The sequence below is a fragment of the Malaclemys terrapin genome, chromosome 7 (assembly GCF_027887155.1).
Source record: "Malaclemys terrapin pileata isolate rMalTer1 chromosome 7, rMalTer1.hap1, whole genome shotgun sequence".
Lineage (NCBI taxonomy): Eukaryota > Metazoa > Chordata > Testudines > Emydidae > Malaclemys > Malaclemys terrapin.
The window spans coordinates 95,978,943-96,000,848 of record NC_071511.1 but is presented as its reverse complement, the minus strand read 5'-3'; the positions used below and the strand labels follow the sequence as shown (position 1 = coordinate 96,000,848).

The window sequence follows — 21,906 nt, the reverse complement described above, 5'->3', positions numbered from 1 at the left end:
CTGGGACATTATCTCCACATACCAGTTATGAGAAAAGTCCCAAAATAAAATTGCATGTTGTCTACAGCCAACTTTTGTTTTTTTCAAAATTAGAATACTACTTTTAAAATTAAGTTCTAAAAAGATTGAGAATCTTTTTCTCCTTGTTTGACGCTGCACACAAAGACCAGAAAGTCTTGCATGCAAAGATGCACAGCTGAATTAATTTAAATTGTATTTTTCCATAAAGTACTTGGAAACTGTACAATATTTCCCCCTTTCACAGACTTTAGTTAAGTCTTTCTTCCCATAGATAATGGTTGGCAGCAGTGCACAGTGCAGAGGTTGTGTGCTGCACTTCTGAACAAAGTCCTGAATTGAGCCATTGTTTTCACTGAGATAGCCTGCATTTTTCGCTGGACAGAGAGCAGGGTGTAAAAAAGGCACCTTGTGTGCAACTGTTGGCAAGGCTTGGAAGTGAATTAAAATCTCCACAAGGTCTGGGCAGTACAGCTCTGCTCGGTATTGAGCTCTTTGGAAGCACAGTTAGCTCAGACATTCCAATGCAGTGAGGCAGCAGGAGGGACACAACTCGACTCTACAGTCGAACGGGGAAAAAAGCCAACTCTTTCACAGAGATTAGTCTCTAGACTGAACTTTCATTCACAACGTGTGAGACACACAATGGCTCTGGACCAGCTTCTGCTCTACAAAGATTTGGAGAAGGCTCCGTTATCCAGTGATCTTGAGTCACTGGGTATTACCACTTAAACAGAATGAGTTGCCTGCCAGAGGTAAGCAAAACTAACAGGAAAGGCTGAAAACAAATCAACTGAAGATGCACTTCAACGGAGGTGGTGTAGGAAATTTTGGGGGAAAGTAACTCTCCCCTTTTGAGTTTGGTCTTTACCCAGGTCCCTTCCTCCTTCTAAGCTCCAGTGTTATTTGAGGTTTACAAACCAAATCAAATGTAGAAATAACAGTTGAATGTATTTGCGTGATTATCTTAGCTGAGCAGTTTGGAATCTCAGGCCCCAAATAGTTTGCTGTCGTGTCCTTGACACCCTAAGATCAATATCTTAATTGATTTCAGCAGCGAAGTTCTGAGCTTGAGCCATAATTCAAGAGCAGGCACCGGGATAGTAGCTATAGAACACTGTCCCATTGCTTAAAAAGCAAATGAGTTACAGCTGGGAGGGAGTGGATGCAGAGGTGTTTCTAACAATGTAAACTCTCGCTCAGGGCACGTAGCACTACATACAATGGCGCAAACTCTTTGGATGGGGGTATGTATTTAATATTGCATGTAATAATTTTAACCTGGATGGAAGGGCAATGTACCTAACGCCTCATAGCGGTACATATAACTGGGGAGATGCTCAGGGGGAAGGGTCTGTGTGGAAGGTTCAACCCCATCTTGCCCTGTTGGTTCTGCGGGCGCCCACCCCCCCCTTGTGCTTTTGGGTCGGTGCAAAAACCTTCTTCCCTGCAGCGTGTGTGATTTGTGGGAGAGGAGGATCAGGAACCCGCTGGTGGCGGCGGCACAAACATCCTGGCCCTGCACTGTGACGGGGGGAGGGAGGCTGCGGACCCTTTGGCATTATGACGCTCTGCCCTGCACGGTGTGTGCCCGTGAGGAGATTCCTCTGGGGCGGTGGTGGCGGTGTAACCCCCTGTGCGCTACAGCAGGCAGCACTAGTTCCCGGGGCAGAGCACCCAGCGCGGGGCTGTTTGCCCTGGTGCTAATGACCCAAGGTGCTTCCCTGCTCTGTGGCCCTACCACGCTCACCTCAGGATGCTTGGGGGGAGGGGGGTGGAGAGGGCTGGGCGCGTTTCCCTCTCAGGGGAACCCGGCCGTAGTCCTCCTCTTCCCCCACCTCCGGTCTGAGCGAGCCCCCCGTTCTCCCCGCTGCGCCTCCTTCCGCCCAGCTGGGCGTTGCGAGCCCGGCAGGCCACCTCCCCCTCGGTCAGCGCGCGCTCCCTGCCGCCTGCCCGCTCCGCGGAGCCGTTGAGTTCGGGGACTGCCCTGACCCGGAGCCTGCCCTGCGCAGTCAGCCGGGGCGAGAGCCCTCGGGGCTGCTGCAGTGACCCGCCGCCCGGCCTCAGCTGCGGCAGCAGGAGGAAGAGGCTGGGGAGACGCTGAAAGTTGCCGCCTCCTACTTATCCCCAGCGGGTGAGGCGCTTCCACAGGCTCCTTGCCTGAGTTCGTGGGACTCAAGTGGGTGGGCGGGCCTCCTGGTTGCCCAGGATCACTTCCATAGGTTGCTTTGGGGGTTCGGGTGGTGAGAAAGGGTCCCCCTCCCCCGGTCACCGAGATACGGGGCCATGGGTCCACACCTGCACTCCGGCAGCCTCATGGACTTCAGAGGGGTTGTATTAGGTCTGACATCCTTGCATTGGCTACACTGGCACCCTAGTTTGTCACCCCCTTTGCTCCCCATATATCAGTTCTCCATTAGGCTTGTGAAGATGATGAGCTACGCTAACATGCAGTTTCTATGCATTCGCATTACAATATTTAGTTGTAAAATATCCTCTTTCTCTGCAGAGGATTTGAGGAAATGCGGGGGGGGGGGGGGGGTTGGGTGTGGATTGTAACAAACTTGTTATAAATTACAACTGGGTATAAAGTCCTCACTATCTTCTCCCTGAACTTCTCACTTTATAGCGTGGTTTATATCAGTAACAAGTTTCATATTTCATTGCTTTAAACTTTCTGGCTAATCACATCTCAATGGATTGTTCTAGATGAGCTGCAGCATCTGATCAGCTACAAAGTTGTAGGTTACTGGGGTGAAGTGGTCTCTCCCCAGCATTTCGGTGGTTTACAATAATAAGCGTTCTCAGATGTTATAAAAGTTCGTTCTAAGATGAAACCTGGCAATCAAAGCAGCAAGGTGTAAACAACCCCCCGTTCTGGCCTCGCCTTTGATATGCTTGAAAAAGTTTAGCTTTGTGAGTAACTTTGCATTCCTTACTAGTCCCATTGAAGTGTTTGCAGGATTGGGACCAAACTGTGCAAGACTTGCTAGTCTCATTCCCCAGAGTGTACGGTATACCTGAGAACCAGCAGGGAAGCCTAGAGAGGAGCTATAGGAGTATCAGCAGGCTGAGCTGCTGCGGTCTAAGGATAGTAGGATGATAAGTGAAATGATACAGAAACTCATGAAAGGGTTGGCTGTGGTTCAAGGAGCAGACAAATGTTCAGACTGGTTATTTTGCCGTGCGGTTTGCCCATCCCTAATTGTAATGCACATTTGCAAGGCAGTAGAATTAAAATTGGTATTTTATGTTTATATCAAGATTTTGTTGAATGAATAAAAACATAATTTTTATAAGTATTTCAGGAGTGGGGATGAGTTTTGCCCCATTATAAAAAAAAAAATTCTCAACATCTGAGAACGATTAAAGAAATTAAATTCCAGAATTTATAATTACCTAATAATCATCTTAAATCAGAAGCCCTCCTTTTTATTTTTGAATTATCCTATGAGAAATAGAACTATCTACAAACAGTATATGTATATTTCTAATTAGATGAAAAAAGTGACAAGATGAGCAACACCTAGACAAACAGGGGAGGAAAAAATAACAAACAAAATCAAACTACAAATAACTTTATCACAGGAAACTGAATATATTGTAGAACACCAATCGAAAGCTGTTGAGAGAGACAAACTGGACTGCGAAAGTCATGAGAAACCATGCCCAGTTTGCATAGAAATGAACAGGAGGGGATTGCTAAATTCTTCCATTCTCCTCTTAGTCATCTGAATAAAAGAAACCTCTCATATTTTGCCATGTTAAGACATTGATTCAATACATTATTATGAGTTCATTTTCACTTTCCCGTGTGTTGAGACAGGTTTCTTTGTAGCTAGATTTGCCCTTAGAACCTTCCCCTTTTTGGGTCCAATTCTACAAAGTGCCAGCTACCCTCAACTCTGTAGACTTTTATGTGGTATGTGTTGGGCAATGTATTTTTGTTACATTAAGCAAAATGGAATACTAAATACAGTTTAACCAATATCTTCTATATTTTTGCATAATTTTGTCATTCTGACAATAAATGATACATGAGAAAAGACAGAAAAAACTCTTTCAGTAAAGTAAGGATAAGAAAAACAAATCATCAGATAAAGTATTTCTAATAGATGTATCCATTGAGAGTCACGGAAAGGGTTCAGAAAAGAGCTACAAGAATGATTTAACGTTTGGAAACACAGACTAGAAATAAGGCACAATTTTTTTAACTGTGTGGGAAACTAACTATTGGAATAGTTTACTAAGGGTTGTGGTGGAGTCTCTATCACCAGTCATTTTAAAATCAAGATTGGATATGTTTCTAAAAGATATGCTCTAGTTCAACCATAGCTATTGGACCTGAAACAGGAATTAATTCAGCGAAGTCCGAGGGCAGGCCTTCACTACAGGGGGAGGGGGGGAAGGGTGTCGATTTAAGATACGCAAATTCAGCTACGCGAATAGCGTAGCTGAATTCGACGTATCGGAGCCGACTAACCCCGCTGTGAGGACAGCAGCAAAATCGACCTCCGCGGCTCCCCGTCGACGGCGCTTACTCCTACCTCCGCTGGTGGAGTAAGCGCGTCGATTCGGGGATTGATTGTCGCGTCCTGACGAGCTGCGATAATTCGATCCCTGAGAGATCGATTTCTACCCGCCGATTCAGGCGGGTAGTGTAGACCTAGCCCGAGTCTAACTTCCTGCATAACACAGGACATAAGTCACAATGGTTCCTTCTGGTCTTAAAATCTATATATCTATGAATAACTGCATTAAAATTCTAATTCTTGCTGAGCATTTTTCATTAATTATTAAAATAAAATATATATTTCAACGATCAATAGAAACTTTTTCTACTGGAAGATTACTATTTCAGTGTTGGTTGGTTTTCAATTTGAAATAATCTTATTAGGAACCAGGCTCTTTAAGCAGGAACCATCTTTTTGTTCTGCTTTTGTACAGAATATAGCACAATGAGGTTCTGGTCAATGAATAGGGATCCTAGGCACTATGCTAATACAACTGATTAATCATAATGTCTGCTATATTTTATATACTTTTAAAAAAATCCATAAGTTAAACATAGTGCTTAATTATGCAACTCCAACATGAATAGAACTTATCCTCATAACTAGTCCCTTGCAGTCATTTGGTATTAGTTGTGTGAATAAGGGATGTGGAATTGGGTCCACAGTCTTTAACTATGAAATATAATTAATTTGTTTGCAAGAGATTGCACTTTTAATTGTTTTTTTTTATTATAAAAACTATTAGTATGCAAAAGTATGAGCCATGTTTGTCAGTGGTCAAATTCTGCCCTCAATTACGTTTTTAATCCCCTTTAAATTAGGCCATAAGTGACTGAATACACAAATAAGAGCAGTATGACTTACATTGAATACTGCTTTGTTTGTCTTGGCAGACCTGTGTGGAGATCTGACTGTGGGTGGGGTTTCCAGAATCATGCTTCTGCCAAACGTGGATCATATTGCACTCTTGATTTCTGAGCAAAACTCCTATTTACTTTGAGAGTTGTATGTTGGAGAAGAGGGTCATTGTGTTAGCACTACCTATATATGGGTCTCTTTTCTTTCTTTAGTGACAGAATTCTGATCTCACTTGAAGTAAGTGGAGTTTCTTCAGACTTACACCAGTGTGAGATCAAACTCTGTCCATTAATGGTCTATTATGTTCCATAGCTCTAGCATTTGGGTGCATGACATAATTGAGTGCAACTAGATAGTAAATCAAACCATCCACAATATTCCTTCCTGAACTACCCTAACCAGTCATAAATAATCCACCATAGTCAAACAAATGCTTAACCTGAAAGGTGTCTTTTACTTGTTTCTGAAAACCTGTAAAGGTGACCTCTAACAGATTGCTCAGGGGGGTGAGTTTCAAAACTAAACTTTCTCCTCCAGAATCATCCAGTTTCCAAGTCCCCAAGACTGCACACCTACCAACTATCAGCAACGGTGTCTCAGGTGATCTCAGCTGTTGTGGTGCTTTGTTGGGTCATAAGTGAGCTAGGCATCAAACCTCAGGGCATATATGAATATACCTAGGAAAATCCGTCTGCATCCAAATCTCCTATTCAGACTAGGGAAGTTTTGGGTGTGCGAGAAATGCAGGATTGAGCCTTACATGAAGATTGACATTCTGCAGGCTAGTGTTTCAGCTGTGACATTTTACCCACAGTAGTCTGCGGCACGCCTTAGTAGACTAAATGGGTTCTGGTCTCTGGAATGTCTCTTGCTGTGTATTGCGATCAACAGAAAAGTAATCTTGAGTAATTTGGTAAGAAAATTGCAGTAGAGATCATTTTTTCAAAAAGGTAAAAATGATCCACTTTATTTTTCAATTGACCTGTAAAGTTTTTTTTAATAAATACTTTAAATACCATTTCAATATCTTTTAAAATATTTGAAGGTATTTCGATGTACACTTACAGTTAACTTCTTTGTGTTTCTTTCTGTTAATTCTTAATAACATATTTAAATACTTCTGGTTAAGCAGAAAGGTGAAAATGTTGTGTACCAAAGTAAAGTTACATGAAAGGTATATGTGAAAGGTATTTTTAAATATTTATTTTGGGATAATATTTTAATTCTGTTAGTATGCACAAGTGCTGTATAACTTGCGTCTAATAATAGTATGTTTTGTTCACCAGATGACTCTCCAGTTGCATGTGACCTTGCCTAGTGTTGTAGGACTTTGCTGTCTGTTTTAGACAATGCTCTGATGTGGGACTTTTCCTCCCACAATATTTTTCTCCATCTGTGCTACAGTGTACAGCAAGAATGCCTCTGAAGTGAACTCTGGTATTTCTGAGGTTTGTGCTACAATACATCTTTATTCTAACATTTTTATAACGCATTCCTTTATTTCAAATACAAAACTCAGTTGTTGATTGAAATCAGCCACTTACTTGGCTGATTTCCCCTCATAGCAGTGCAGGTAGTTTCAAGCAGCATTAACACTTGATTGAATTTCCACTTGGAAATCAGTGGGGTGTGAGGGAATCATGCTGTGTAGAGTAACTGCTCTGTGGATCTACTTCATCTACAGCGCCCCCAAATTCGCATGAAGGAACAAGCTTGTGGAGCTCCAGTTGAGAAACTTCCATGATGTCAGCTCTCACCCTTTAATTTCTCTGGCTTGGTTCTGCTTGTTTTGGATCCTGCCTGCTTATGAAAATGAAGGGAAGAAAATTGTTTCATGTTTTTAATATCCAAACTAAAATACTTTAAGAGCATATTTTTCTTCTTTGCTTTCCTTTGCTAGTTTTCATTTTCTCATTTTTTTCAAAGATATATTTATAACTAGATTAAGATAATGAATTCTTTAATTCATGTGAGTATATTAAGATAAATGTATTCTATAGGATGGTTCATTTAGTGGACAGTGATATTTTAGTATTTGTACTTCTAAAACTGTTTAATATTTATACATTTTACTAATAAGGTTCATGTTCTGGTGAATTTTCAAATAAACTAGACACCTGCTGTATGTCTATATATCTCCCTTCTGCTCAGATTTATGTGGGTGGGAACTAACTAAAACAAACATTCCTTGGCCTTGTAAAAGTTGCAGGTCTATGTAATCTCATCTCTTTTAGTGTATGGAACCAAAAGTGGTGCAGGTTTAAGGTGAGCAATAAAAGCAGGGAATCTGCATGTATCCAAGACTCCAATTCTGCAGATTATTGGCCAGCTGAGCCCCTCTGCATTTCCCTCTGGCTCTTGCCAGTCATGCCTATTACTTGATCAGGCCAGTAGTTCACAGATTGCTCATCCAAGGTTGTTCTGTGACATCTTGGGTGGTAAAGGGCTAAAGAGCAAACAAGATTGTTTGAAGTCCTCCCCCCCCCCCCCGTGGTTCTTCCATAATTCTTGGAGCAAATATATTGTTTAAAGTGGCTCCTTTGGAGTTCTGGGAGAGAATCTACTGTGTAGTGCAGCTCCCATCCAAGTCCGTCCCCCTTCCCCTCCGGCAGTCTGTTGGTTGCACAGTTCTTTTGTAGTGGTTATGCAGAAGAGGGAGTACCCTGCATAGCTACCTTCCCTCTGCATGTGGTCATGTCATAGCAGTGTCTGTAGTCTTGCTTCCCTTCACATGAAGCAGCTGGAAGGGGAGGTGAAAATAAGAGCTTTAGAAACTTGTGTATAATTTGTATTAAAAAGTACATACAATGTGAGAACCCCAGTGAGGCCAACTAATCACATATTAAGGGAAAAGCTTTTAGATACACACAATCCATAACATGAGTGGGAAATCTCTCCAATTTCTTGGTGGTTGTTGCACTCTCAGGCAAGGTTTCAGGCAGATGCTTATACCAGGATTGTTTTAGATTTAATGACCTCTCAAAATGTAGGTATTGTAATGGGTTTTGATTGGAGGTTTGTTTCAGTTCTAGTTTCATGTAATAGTGTACTCTGCAATAATTAGGTGATGTTTAAACAAGAAATTCTACTTAAATCTTGTTGGCCATTCAGCACACATACAGCCTGGATATAGAGAAACTTGATCTCTTTCCGAGATCTATGGTCTCACTTGTATAATAAAACCAGTATCCCAGGGCTATGGCTTTTTAAAGAGATTTTCACTCTAATTAGCATGTATCATTTAAATATACAAGGTAGGCTTATAGGGCCTTTATTGTTGTATACATTTATAAAGCACCTGTCACCTTATTAGTGTCTGTCACTGAACAATATATATTTCAAGTTATACGACTCAGACTTAAGTATCTTGTTCCTTTTTTATTATTGCTATACAGCCTCACACTATACAATCAGTCATATACATCTTGTTTTCTTAATTGTTTTTAAAAGGCAGTTAATCATGTGTCAGTAAGTGAGACTTCATCATACCACACAAGTGTATGTGCTTACAAAATACAATTTCTAATATGTGGAAATAACACTCATAAAATTAATTGTAGTATTGGGGTGCAGCTCTTTTGTCTGGCAGAACATTTGGCAGAGTTCCAAAATTTGTATGCATTTCTGTATGCACTGGGTGGCAAAACATTTTGTCTACTTCTTTCCTTTCACAGTCATCTATTCGCACTATGCAGATCTGGCTGTAGGAGGGATTTGCTAATATACATTGCTCAAAAACAAAGTCACTATACGACCAATAACTAATTCAGTATCTGATTCCTCTCTTGTGTTTTTGCTTTGGACTTTTCCCAGTTTCCCTCTTCTGCCCATAATGTCAAATCCTGTTTGTTACATAGAGGTTAGATTCTAAAAAAAAAAAGAGCAACTGATATTGTAGTATTTTGTGGCACATATTGCCTGTTACAACAGAAAATCAGTTGTGTGATTGTACTTTTAATTTCATAGCCATGTAGGGTGACTGAATTACCTTGAAAACCAGTAATGGCTCTGTTTTCAGGGCCTGTTTCAATGTACCTATCAGTATCACAAAAAGTCTTTTGTTCTAATTTTTGAACCCCTGTAGACCAGAGGCAGCTTCTTCAGGTGGCTCAATCAGCTGAGCTGGTGAAATCAACAGAAGGCTGGCTGAATACATATGCAAACCAAAGACTACTTCTCCACCAGGCACATCACACACTAACACCTTGCCCCTTCCCATCCATAAGGCCTCTTCATGAGCCAATGTCTTGCACAATCCTCAAGCTAGCCCTTCCCCAACATAAAATGAAATCTACAGGGGGTTTGGTCAGGAGAGGGAAGGAATGACTTTGCTGAGGAGATGAAGGAAGAATGAGCAAAAATCTGTTCTGTCTTCCCCAGTTGCCAAAACCCATCCTATGTCCACATCCCTGACCCCCACTACAACAGACCCTGCATCTCCCCACTTTAAACATTAGAGCAATTCACTGCCATGCCGGCTATGTTACAAAAACACCTTCCCACATTTTACTTAAGTAATTTGGATCAGATGTTCAGTTACAGATTGTATTACTAAATAGTTAATGGAAAGATGTATCCATTTTACTCATTGGATGCTTTTAAAAACATTAGTTTCCATAGGTACTATATTAATTCATTCATGCTGAGCGGCTACCTAAATTTTGCAATTTCACAATATTGATCTGAAGTAAATGTATAAACTTGTCTTTTAAATAGCATTAAACACAGGGTGAATTATAGCTGTGAAACTGTCTAAATAGATATTTTCTATATCTGCTGCAAATTGCATTGACATTATCCCAGTAATATAACATTGGGTGGTGGTGATTGTAGTGTAATATTTTTTTCACAGTAGCAGAGACATGGTGTGTGTAAAAACTCAGCTTGCTATCCAGCTGACTGTTGGTTCTACATCAGAACAGATTTCAGAGAGGATTCCATTAAAGGGTTTGGATAACTTGTTCTCTGAGACAGATTTAATTGATTTTTCAGATGATAGAAGTTAAATGAGAATGCCCCTTTTTGTCCAAACCATGCCTCCTTTGGTGCTTTGCCATCAGAATTTGATAGACATGAGGACCTGGAGTTTAAGCACATTTGGGAATATGGATGAATCCCAAGATGTATTATTTAATCATTTCAGCGCATGTGATAAATGAAATGGGGGAGGAGGGGCTAGCTCCCTTTTATGGACACCCAGCCAGCCAGTTAGCTACAAAATCCCTCTTCGTAGCTGTTCTCTACTTGCTTTACCTGTAAAGGGTTAAAAAGTCTGACTGCATGCATAGGTAAAAGGAAGTGAGTGGGCACCTGGTCAAAAGAGCTAATGGGAAGGTTAGAACTTTTTAAAATTGAAACAAGACTCCCCTGTGGTTGTTCTTCCAGAGAGCAGGGACAGGGCTGGAACTATGCTGTAAAAAGCTTTGTCAGTTATGAAAAATCATCAAATCATACCTAGAAACTACTTATTTAAAACCCCAGATATGTAAGTAGATCATGAAATGTCTAGAAAGACCCAATTAGGTTTATCTCTTTTATTTTTGTACGGCATGTGGACTTCTGTGCTAACCTCCAAATGCTTTTTGTTTTGCTTGTAACCATTAAGCTGGACATCAGGAAAACCATTCCTGAGGCCTAATTATTATATTTGCTCTTTTTAAATCTAGCAATAGCCTAAATTCCAGATGTATTTTCTTTCTTTCTGTTTTTAATAAAATTTACCTTTTTTAAGAACAGGATTGGTTTTTTTTGTGTGTGTCCTAAGAGGTTGTGCATATGTTGTTTAATTAGCTGGTGGCAACAATTGAGTTCCTTTGTTTTCTTTCTCAGGTCTTCCATGGGGGGGAGATGAAAGGGCTTGAGGGTACATCACAGGGAAGAATTCCCAAGTGTGCCTTCCTGGGCCCAAAGGGTTGTTGTTTTTTTTTTTTTTTTTTTTTTTTTTGCACTTGGGTGGTGGTAGCATCTACTCATCCCAGGTCAGAGAGAAGTTGTAAGCTTGGGAGTTTAATACAAGCCTGGAGTGGCCAGTATTAATTTTTAGAATCCTTGTGGGCCCCCACCTTTTGCACTCGAAGTGCCAGAGTGGGGAATCAGCTTTGACAGCCCACAACAGGGTTTTTACTTACACCATCTGAGAGTGAAGTATGTACAGATTTCATGGCAGAATGCTATTAACATCTAAAATCCAGTTTTGCCATATAGTGACTGTAGCTTGGGTATTTGTTAGTTAATGAATTTAAAATATTTGGTTACTTAGATTAAATTTGCTGTTGCTTATTTGTGGGTAAGTGTATTTTTTTTTTTTTGGTTTATTTCAGAGAGTGAACATTTTTATGGGTCCTGAAATTATTTGCACTGACCTGACAAAATTTTTCTAGCAGTGGCAGTTCTATTGGACTTTAAAGGTACTTTAAAAATAAAGTTTTTAAAAAAATTAAATCACAAATATATATTGAAAAATTTAAACTATATACATTTAAAAATAGTTCTTTCCCCTATGTTGTGGTTCCCTTTCCTGGCAAAACTGGAAGGCCCTTAGAGACTCAAGCTGCTGCTGTCTTAAGGACTTCCTTTTTCTGTGCTCAAAAGGAACTATAGTAGCCCAAGGAAGTTAGAGGAAAATATTGGATTAGGGAAAAGATAATCTGTTTATGCTACTTCATTAAAACAGCTACTGGTCTCTCAGCTCAGTAGTGCCTTTTTTATCTTTTAAGCCAATTTATTCAGACTGAAAAAAAATTGGTTTTCCAGAGGAAAGACCACAGTCTATGTAGGAATAATGTTTTAACTGATCCCCAGCACACTATTAGAAGGAGGTACTCTAGTGAGTGGTATTAACTGGTATTAGGAGCCAGATTCTCCTTAGGGGAAAAAGGATAAAACCTTCTCTTTTTGAGTCCATTTAAAAAACAAAAACAAACAAACAAACAAAAACTTTGCCTGAACGAGTGTCCCTTGTTTTGTTCATTTGTTCAAGTTCATTTAAAAACCAAGCTGAAGGAAACTAATTGAATGTGATTTTTGATTTTTGAAGTACTGACTGTGCAAAGACTTTCTTTTGACCAGGCTCCAGAAATCCTGAATACACCAGGAAAATGGAAGTCAAAGCCTTCAGTTGTTGGTACAGATTGAAATGTTCCAGTGACCATCTATGGTGAACCTTATAATGAAAATGAAATCTAATAAAATCTTTGCCTCCATCCTTATGCTCTATACATCTGCACAACCCTACTCTTTACCCTCCAGCCCTCATTCATACACACCCTTAAAAAGCTCATTTAGGTTACTTTCATCCCTGACTGACAGTAAGTCCAGTCCTGGAAGGGGTGGGGCTGAGGGGGTCAGAGCCAGCCCACCCTGTAAGGTAAGTGCCTCCTCTTTCCTCCCCTCCCCCACCGGGATAGCAGCAGCAGCCCAGGGCTCCAGGAGCTATTTAAAGGGCCCGGGGCTCCCCTGCTTCTACGGCGGGATCCAGCGGCTATTTAAAGGACCAGGGCGGCAGAGGCAGCTGGAGTCAAGGGCCCTTTAAATAGCCCCTGGAGCCCCCCGCTATCCCAGGGCTCTGGGGGCTCTTTAAAGGGCACGGGGCTCCCCTGCTTGTACCACCTCAGGCCTTTAAATAGCCGCTGGAGCCCTGGAGTAGTGGCGGCAGGGCTCCGGTGGCTATTTAAAGGGCCGGGGCGGTAGAAGCAGTGGGAGCCCTGGACTTTTTAAATAGCAGCCAGAGCCCCACAGCCCTACCCCTACAGGCTCCAGACCCTGCTGGGAGCCCCAGGCCCTTTAAATTGGTCCCTGGGGAAGCCGGGCCACCCTGGTACGGCGCACCAGCTCTTGCCGGTACGCTGTACTGGGGCATACCGGCTTTCACCTCTGCTGTCAGTTGTCCTCATTTTCAAACAAGCACCTTCATGCTTCCCCCTCATGTCTGGGAGAAACTCCCTGTAAATATTCACAGAACTAACTCATTATCACTCTTCAAGTCTCTCCCTAAAACTCTCATTTGCTGTGACACCTACACATACCTAACAATGCTTAGGCTACCAGTGTACTGAGACCACATTCTATTGTGCTGACCAATATGTTCTCAATGTTTCCTTGTACTCCCTCATCTATATATAGCCATAGTCTCTTGTCTTTTACTTAGTCCCTGACACAAAGAGCCAATCTGTCTTTCCCCCCCTGTATTTCTACAGTGCCAAGCACAATGGGAGCCTGATCTACAACTGGGTCTCTTAGGTGCTGCGATACTAATAATAATAATGTGGACTTGCAGCATTTTCTTGGAGGACTCTGGGTTGAAAGACAAAATAATAGATTTTATTGCTCCATTAGCAGTTACATCTGTTTTAAAGTTTTAAATACTCTTTATTTTGACATAACACTCCTCAATTAATGTTTAAATCAGGTATAACTTAATACATTTATAATGTAAACTAAGTTTTTTATCATAATTTGTACTTTTACTGTTCAGTACCATTTGTCTGAGGAACTCAAATTACTTAATGTTGTGAGCCTTAACAAATAGTTAAGTTTTATTCTTCCCAGATTTGGAGAAGAAAATTGAAGTACAGAGAGGTTAAGGTATCTTAAGTTGGGCACTCAAGAACTTAGACACAGAGAATTAGAGGGCACTTCTAAAAGTATTGAGCTAAAATGCCTGCATACTGCACTGGACATCTATGGAATGTTCTTTGAAATTGGGGCCCAGTTGACTTATCTAAGGTCACCAACTAAATCAGCAGCACCATGGAATGGTCTCCTGACTACCAGTCTTGCATTATAACCATTAGATAATGCTCACTTCTTTTAGTTAAACAGACTTTTGGCATTATATGATGTAAGGAGGAAACAACAGAATGGTCAAGTATATTCATCAACTCTGTATTATATGATGAACACTTACTATTAGCTTTACAGTCAATAGTATATGGCAAGTCACATCAGGATCATAAGCGAAGGATGAAGGTTTCTGGCAACGGGAATTTGGGCTGGGATTCCCTGGACTGAGAAGTTACTTCCCTACCCTGTTTCTCAACTGTCATAAATCCTCTTTCATCCTTTTGCTAGTTTCTAAGAGTTAACTTTAAGGTCTTTATACATTTTATTATTAAAAAAAGACTGAGGATAAGTAAGTATTTTAGTTGTTTCAGCATCCTCATTAGTCTGGTTTTCCTTCCTTATTATGTAGTGTTCAATACTTTCCCCCCCTTTAGATTCCACAGCTCCCTGAGCCATGAAATGACAAGGCTGTCTGGCTCCTGGCAGAGAGTGGGCAGGCAAGAAGCCCCAGGCGGATTCCCCTCTGCTTCCAATGGGGAACCGGGGGAGAGGGGAGATGAGAAGCCCTAGGGAGCAGAGGGAGGAGGCAGCCCGTCAGGAGCCTGTGGGGCTGCCAGGTTCTTGGCAGGGAGCTGCCAGTTGAGCTGAGACACCGGGCTCTCAGCTCCCCACACTGCCCCTCTCAGGTCAGTGGAAGTGCTCCTGGTAAGGACGCACACCACCAACCAAAAGAGGTTTCTGTGAACATGCACCACTACAGTAATTTAGGTTTGTAGTGTAGACATACCCTCAGAAAAACATCCAATCTTGATTTTAAAATGGTCAGTGATGGGGAATCCACCATGACGACTGATAAATGGTTTTAGTTTCTCTCATCCTTAGTGAACATGGACAACGACAGATCATTGCCTTCTTTATAAACAAGCTTTTACATTTTTGAAGATTTATCAGGTTCCCCCCTCAATCTTCAAAAGTAAACATGGCCAATTCTTTTTATCTTTCCTCATAGGGGAACAGTCTAGAGTAGTGGTCTCCAAAGTGGGGTGCGTGCAGGAGGAGCGCCGCCGGAAGGGGGGGAAGAAGGGGGCCGGAGGAGCGCCACCCTAAGATTGGCCAGAATGCCGCCCCTTACAGTGCGCCACCCCAGACACATGCTTCCTACTCTGATGCTTGGAGCTGGCCCTGCGAGGTATTCTGAGGGAAGAGTGGGAGCTCCACAACACGGAGGGGTTGATAGTAGCGCCCTCACTCGTTCGTTCGCTTTCAGCGTATTGCGACGTATTACAGTTTACATGTGCCCGGTTAAGTGGATTTACAGATTATATTATCTAGTTTTAACGAAACTAACCCTCACAAAATGGACAAGTGGCTTAAAAAGATTCCTGCAAAGAAACCGCGGATTGAAGATAATACTAATAATGCGAGCACAAGTGAACAACAAGAAAATGCCAGAGCTGACCGTTCTCCTACTCCTAGTACGAGCTCTTCGTCAGCCACATTACGAGGTAAAAACAATGACGATCTAATCAGATCTGACAAGAAGTTGGCCAAAAAAATTCAAAATTATCAAGAAGGCTATTTGAAATATGGATTTACATCCACTATTGTTAACGATGAACCTCGCCCTAAGTATATATTGTGCCTTGAGATATTAGCTAATGATAGTATGAAGCCATCACGATTAGTAAGACATTTAAAAGCTAAGCATCCAGAACATGAAGACAAACCTCTACAATTTTTTTCAGCAATGTTTAAAGTCATGCGATACTCAATCCAGTACTTTACAAAAGTTCACTAAACTTAATGATAAATGTTTAGAAGCCTCTTTTAAGGTTTCTTACTTATTAGCAAAAGACAAAAAGCCACATACCATTGGGGAAAGACTTGTTCTTCTTGTCACAGTAAAAATGGATGAAATAATACATGGAAAACAATATGGCGACAAACTAAAATGCATTCCTTTGTCAGCAAATACTGTTGGAAGACGCATAGAAAACATTGCTGAAGATTTGAAGAAACAAGTATTAGAACAAATTACGCAGTGTGGGAGATTTGCTATACAGTTGGATGACAGTACAGATGTTTCTAACATGTCTCAGCTTATCGTATTTGCTAGATTCTTTTTCAATAATGAAATACACAAACTTTCCTTTAGTGGCTCACAAAAAAGTAGATGTACCAGAGAAGATATATTCTCAACAGTAAATTACTTCTTTAATAAAAACAATGTTTTATGGAAAAACTGTGTAAGTGTAACCACTGATGGAGCGGCTGCTTTGACTGAAATAAAGAAAGGATTCCGAGGTAAGGTTACAGAGAGAGCACTACACGTGAAATTCATTCACTGCATTGTTCGTGGGCAAGCTATTGCAGCAAAGAAGTTGGAGCCAGAAGTGCACAAAGTGCTACAGGATGTCATCAATGTGGTTAATTTTATAAAAACAAGATCTTTAAATAGTAGAATCTTTACAATACAAATGCAACACTTTCCGATTAGTTTGCAAGAACAACTGATTGACATCAGGGAAGATGGAAATTTACTAGCTGAATTTCAACAAAAACCTTTGCATAATTGGTGGATAGGATTGAAAAATGAGTATCATGATTTAGTAAGCGCAGCCAACAATGCACTTCTTCCATTTGGATCTACGTATCTTTGTGAGGCATCTTTTTCAGCTATGACAGCCATTAAAACCAACGTGTGAAATAAACTGAACTTAAAACCAGACCTTTGAATTGGTGTATCACAAAGTGTTAAACCAAGATTTTCAAAAATAATGAAGCATATTCAATCACATTGCTCTCACATTAGTGAGAGCAAAAAGGTTTTTTGTACCGTTAAACAATATTAAAACAAAATTTATTTTATTTCATCTCTCATCCTTTTTAATTTTAATTTTTGTTTTATAATGTACATAATAGTACAGTAGTACATGTATATAATTTATACATAAATATACATATAATGGGGGTGCGTGTTCAAAATTTTTTTACTGATAGGGGTGCGCGATCAAAAAAGTTTGGAGACCACTGGTCTAGAGGACTTCTTCAGAACCCTTCCAGCCCTACTTTTCTATTATTCTACCAACGTCTACTGACCATATACAAACTTCAGTTTTTCAGAGGTCTAATTTTTGTTGCTCTCCTCTGGACTCACTGCAGTTTGTCCATATCTTTCTTAAAATGTGGTGACCCAAACCAGGCATAGTACTCCAGCTGAGGCCTCACCAGTATTGAGTAGTGTGGAATAATTACCTCGTGCCTTAAAAAACTCCTTTTAATACATTCCAGAATGACATTTGGGTTTTTCACAACAATATTGCTTTGTTGACTCATGTTTAATTTATGGATGAGGGGAAAGCAGTGGACATGTTATTCCTTGACTTTAGCAAAGCTTTTGATACAGTCTCCCACAGTATTCTTGCCGGCAAGTTAAAGAAGTATGGGCTGGATGAATGGACTATAAGGTGGATAGAAAGCTGGCTAGATCGTCGGGCGCAACAGATAGTGATCAATGGCTCCATGTCTAGTTGGCAGCCGGTATCAAGCGGAGTGCCCCAAGGGTTGGTCTTGGGGCCGGTTTTGTTCATGCCATCCTCCAGATCATTAATGAAGATATTAGAGGGTAGGGAGACGATACAGAGGGACCTAGACAAATTAGAGGATTGGGCCAAAAGAAATCTGATGAGGTTCAACAAGGACAAGTGCAGAGTCCTGCACTTACGATGGAAGAATCCCATGCATTGCTACAGACGACTGAATGGTTAGGCAGCAGTTCTGCAGAAAAGGACCTAGGGGTTACAGTGGACGAGAAGCTGGATATGAGTCAACAGTGTGCCCTTATTGCCAAGAAAGCTAATGACATTTAGGGCTGTATAAGTAGGAACATTGCCAGCAGATTGAGGGAAGTGGTTCCTGTCTTGTCAAGGTAGCAGCTCTCCGTTTTTATAGTTCTGCATTTTTATTTGTGAAGCAGTTAGCTCAATTGCATTCCCCAGAACTGGGTTGTCTGTCCATTACTGCAGTCAGGGCACACCTAATGAAGGTATTGTGCTACTTTGCCAAGTATAGGGTGGGGTTAATGGATGCAGTCATAACCTATTAACTGGAAACCTGAATGCAGTGAGGAATGCAGTTATTAGATATTCTGTGGGTTTTTTTTTTTTTTTGGTACATAAAATGGGTACCAAGTAAATATTTCATGCTCTTTGTGGTTTAGCTGCTGCTGCAGTACTGAAATGCCTTTGGATGTGATCATTTTTAATAGAGAATGCCACAAGAGCTGCAGGGGCAGAAGAGAAGTGCTCATAAGCATCCAAAGATACTTAACAGCAGTGGTGGGCTGATAAGAGCCCTTGTAGTCCTCACAAAATCTGTGGCTAGCTGTTGATGGTGAATGGTGTATGAAGTTCAACCTATGTAGTGGTCTTCTGACACCATTCTCATTCAGTTCCTGGCTTCTTGTCTTCCTCCTACCAATGCCTATATTGGATTCAGGCAAGAAAACAGTAGAGGAATTCCATATCCACCTGTTAGGTTTTTCCTTTCAGAGCATGGATTAGGCAAAACTCAGCTTTTTTTCTTTTTCCTAGGAACATAATAGAACTGTGAGATCAGTTGAGGTGTCCCCCTCAGGAGTGGGAAGTTGATGGGAGACTGCTATGATGTCAGCTGCCGAAGGGAATGGTTTTCTCCTTGCAACCATAGAAGAAAGAGGGGAAAAAATTGAGGAGGAGCAAACTAAATGTAATTTTAAATAATTTTGGAAGGCCTTTTACATTTTCAGATTGTGTGGGGTTTTTTTGTTTTTAAAAAGTTCAGTATGACCTTCATTTTAAAATGTAAGATCATGGAGTAAAAGCTGTATACCTATGCTTTAAAGAGAAAGGGTATCAAAATCAACAATCTTCTAAAAGAAGTCTAAGTGGGTTATGTTAAGCATATCAAAGTCCTGAGCAGATACACTGACACATGTGAGCTATGTAGTCATATTTAGAAACATCCTGCTCTGTTCTTCAGTAATTGATAGTCTCCTTCAAGTAGGCTAACAAATAAAAACAAAATAAACCCTTAAGCAAAATGGAGAGTTCTGCAAAGGCATCCTTTTTTCTGTTTGAGTTCTGTTCTTTGATTTGAAAGCTGACATTGCACACTAAGAAATCTACTAATAGAGACCCTTGGATTTTGTCAATATTTCTATAGCTCATGGATTCATTCAATCAATTTGAATTACATATGTTTATAATGTGAATTTACTTTACAGTTTACAGTGATTCCTATGACAGTTGTACATGTTAAAACCTTGTTTTTGTTTTCCATTTGATCAATTAAAGAAAATTTGGTTAATCAACTCACGCTAAATTAGAAAACACCTCGCAACACAACTAAAATATGCATTTTCAGTCTTACATAGTTTTGCTCCTTGAGTGTTTTAGTTCTAGCAACAGTAGATCTCTCAGAGATGACTTCACATCCTGAATGACTCAGATGTCAGGGTGGGCTTCCTCTCAGAGACTGATGTAATTGACAAGGTCACCATAAGCAAAAAGTGAGCATGGTTTTTGGCTTGCTGACCAAATATTATTGGGGGTAATTTTAAGTGTTGCTGCTGTTAATACCACAGTTTTTGAAAACAGTGAAATTTCATAACGGAAGTGTTATGTGACTGATTGTTTTAAATATGTTAAGGAATTCTTGAAGTTGCAAACATGCACATGCTCTTCAATATTTGGGTTATTAATTTTCCTCTAGGCAAAAATTAGTTTGACCTCTTGTGCTTTTTTTTTTTTTTTTTTTTAACCTGGAATGATGATAAAATGCAGTTTGGATGGCAGATGTTCATAAAAGGGGTAGAAAACAGGTTTCAGAGAATGAATTGTTCCATTTAATATAATTAAGTCAAGATCAGTTTACAAAAAAGATGTATTCTGAGAATGGTAGTGTAGTGGAGCAGTTGATGTTAGCTTTTTCTATTCAGAAGCATTAATTTTGCATCATGTCTTTCCAAAGTACTAAAAATATGCTGGCATTGATTGAGGAATAGTCTATGGAATGCCTTTTCTCAAAATTGAACAATAAATGTTGTTTGAAACATACTGGCTAAGGGCCCAGTATCAGCAGCCTTACTCATGTTTATTAGTACTTGGCTGCTCAAGTAGTCCTGTTTATTTTAATGGGACTTAACTTTTAGAGCAAGGTACTGCACAATATGAATAATTTTTGCAGATTGGGCCCTGTATTATTTTGAGCTATTATGTTGTGTATTCCTTTTATGCTTTCTGCTATCAGATTATATTTGCTTTAGTAATTAGGGATTTTAGATCTGGGTATAAAGGGCCACTTCCTGTTAACAGAGCCTCATTGTGTCTTTGGGTTTGTGTTATTTTGTGAGGGCCTCCTGCTTATTTTGCTGCCCCTAAGAATTCAACTGTCTTCCAAAGCATGCAGATTTTTCATTTCTGGTGCTGGCTTCCTTTTGTAGTGCTGATTCTTTTGAGAAGCGATGTGTTTTGATGATTAAAAAAAGAAATGGAGGGATGCAGCAGTCATGTCCGTTTTCCAATATTTACTCTTTGAATTTTGACAATTAGGATTTTAATTCACATTTCTTAATAGAAGCACAATATTTTGACGTGATAAGCAATATCCAGCCCCTGAGCTCCCAGCCGGGGAGCCTAGTCCCCAGCCCCTCCCCACTGGGCAGCGTGGGGAGCGCAGCTGGCTCTGGTTGGGTGTCGCGGCTGTGAGCTGCTGCTGCTGGTAAGGTCCAGCGGAGGGTCTGGGGGGGGGGGTAGTCAGGGAGAAGGGGGTAGTTGGATGGGGCAGAGGTTCTGGGGGGGGGCGGTTAGGGGATGGGGAACAGGGAGGGTTGGGAGTGGGAGTCCCGGGGAGCCTGACAAGTGGTGGGGATGTGGATAGGTGTCGGGAGGGCAGTCAGGGGATAGGGAGCGGGGGGGTTGGAAAAGGGGATGGGATCCTGGGGGGCAGTTAGGGGCAGGGATGCCGGGAAGGGGTGGTCTGGGGATGAGGAGGAGAGGGCGGTTGGATAGGGGTGGGAGTCCCGGGGGGGGGGCTGTCAGGGGGCGGGTGTGTGGATAGGGGTCAGAGCAGTCAGGGGGGTTGGATAGGGGGCAGTGAGGGAGGTCTTGGTTGGTGTTGAAGCACTGGAATAGATTACCTAGGGAGATGGTGGAATCTCCATCCTTAGAGGTTTTTAAGGCCCGGCTTGACAAAGCCGTGGCTGGGATGATTTAGTTGGTGTTGGTCCTGCTTTGAGCAGGGGATTGGACTAGATGACCTCCTGAGGTCTCTTCCAACCCTAATCTTCTATGGTTCTACGAATGTCTGTTCTCTTAATTTTAGTACTTCCAATATCTGTTCCCTTAAAGTTCAATTTCTTGGCATCTTTTGCCTGACTTAGTGTGCCTGCCCTACATACTTTGAGCCTAAGTTCACACACTTAAAAAAAAAAAAAAAAAAAAGAAGCCTAGAAGAAAAAAAGCCTATATACATGTTATATAGTACATGCTAATGAGGCCATATTAGGCCTTGATAGCTAATAAGCCACTGTAAATGCTGTGTAGGCAGTTGCAATGTAGAAAGTCTAAGTAATATTAGGCCAGACCAGATGTCTGTCTCTCAGCTATGACTTCACAACTTTGTCATAAATCTTTCTGTTGGCCTTAATTGCAACAGCTCAACACTGATCTGTTACTTAAGGAGAGAAAATGGACAC

At 41.0% G+C, this 21,906-nt stretch overlaps 1 protein-coding gene across 3 annotated transcripts in view; it reads left to right on the top strand.

Moving 5' to 3' along the window:
- The first annotated feature begins 697 nt into the window (after nt 1–697).
- PLCE1 (phospholipase C epsilon 1) overlaps nt 698–21,906 on the top strand; it is a 319,039-nt gene continuing 297,830 nt past the window's right edge. For 2 of the 3 annotated variants that reach the window (XM_054033536.1, XM_054033534.1), the window contains exon 1: nt 2,107–2,152. The gene's annotated coding sequence lies outside the window, so the exon portion shown is untranslated. Of the gene's footprint in view, nt 774–2,106; nt 2,153–21,906 lie in introns of those variants that run through there. The other variant, XM_054033535.1, reaches the window with a different exon arrangement.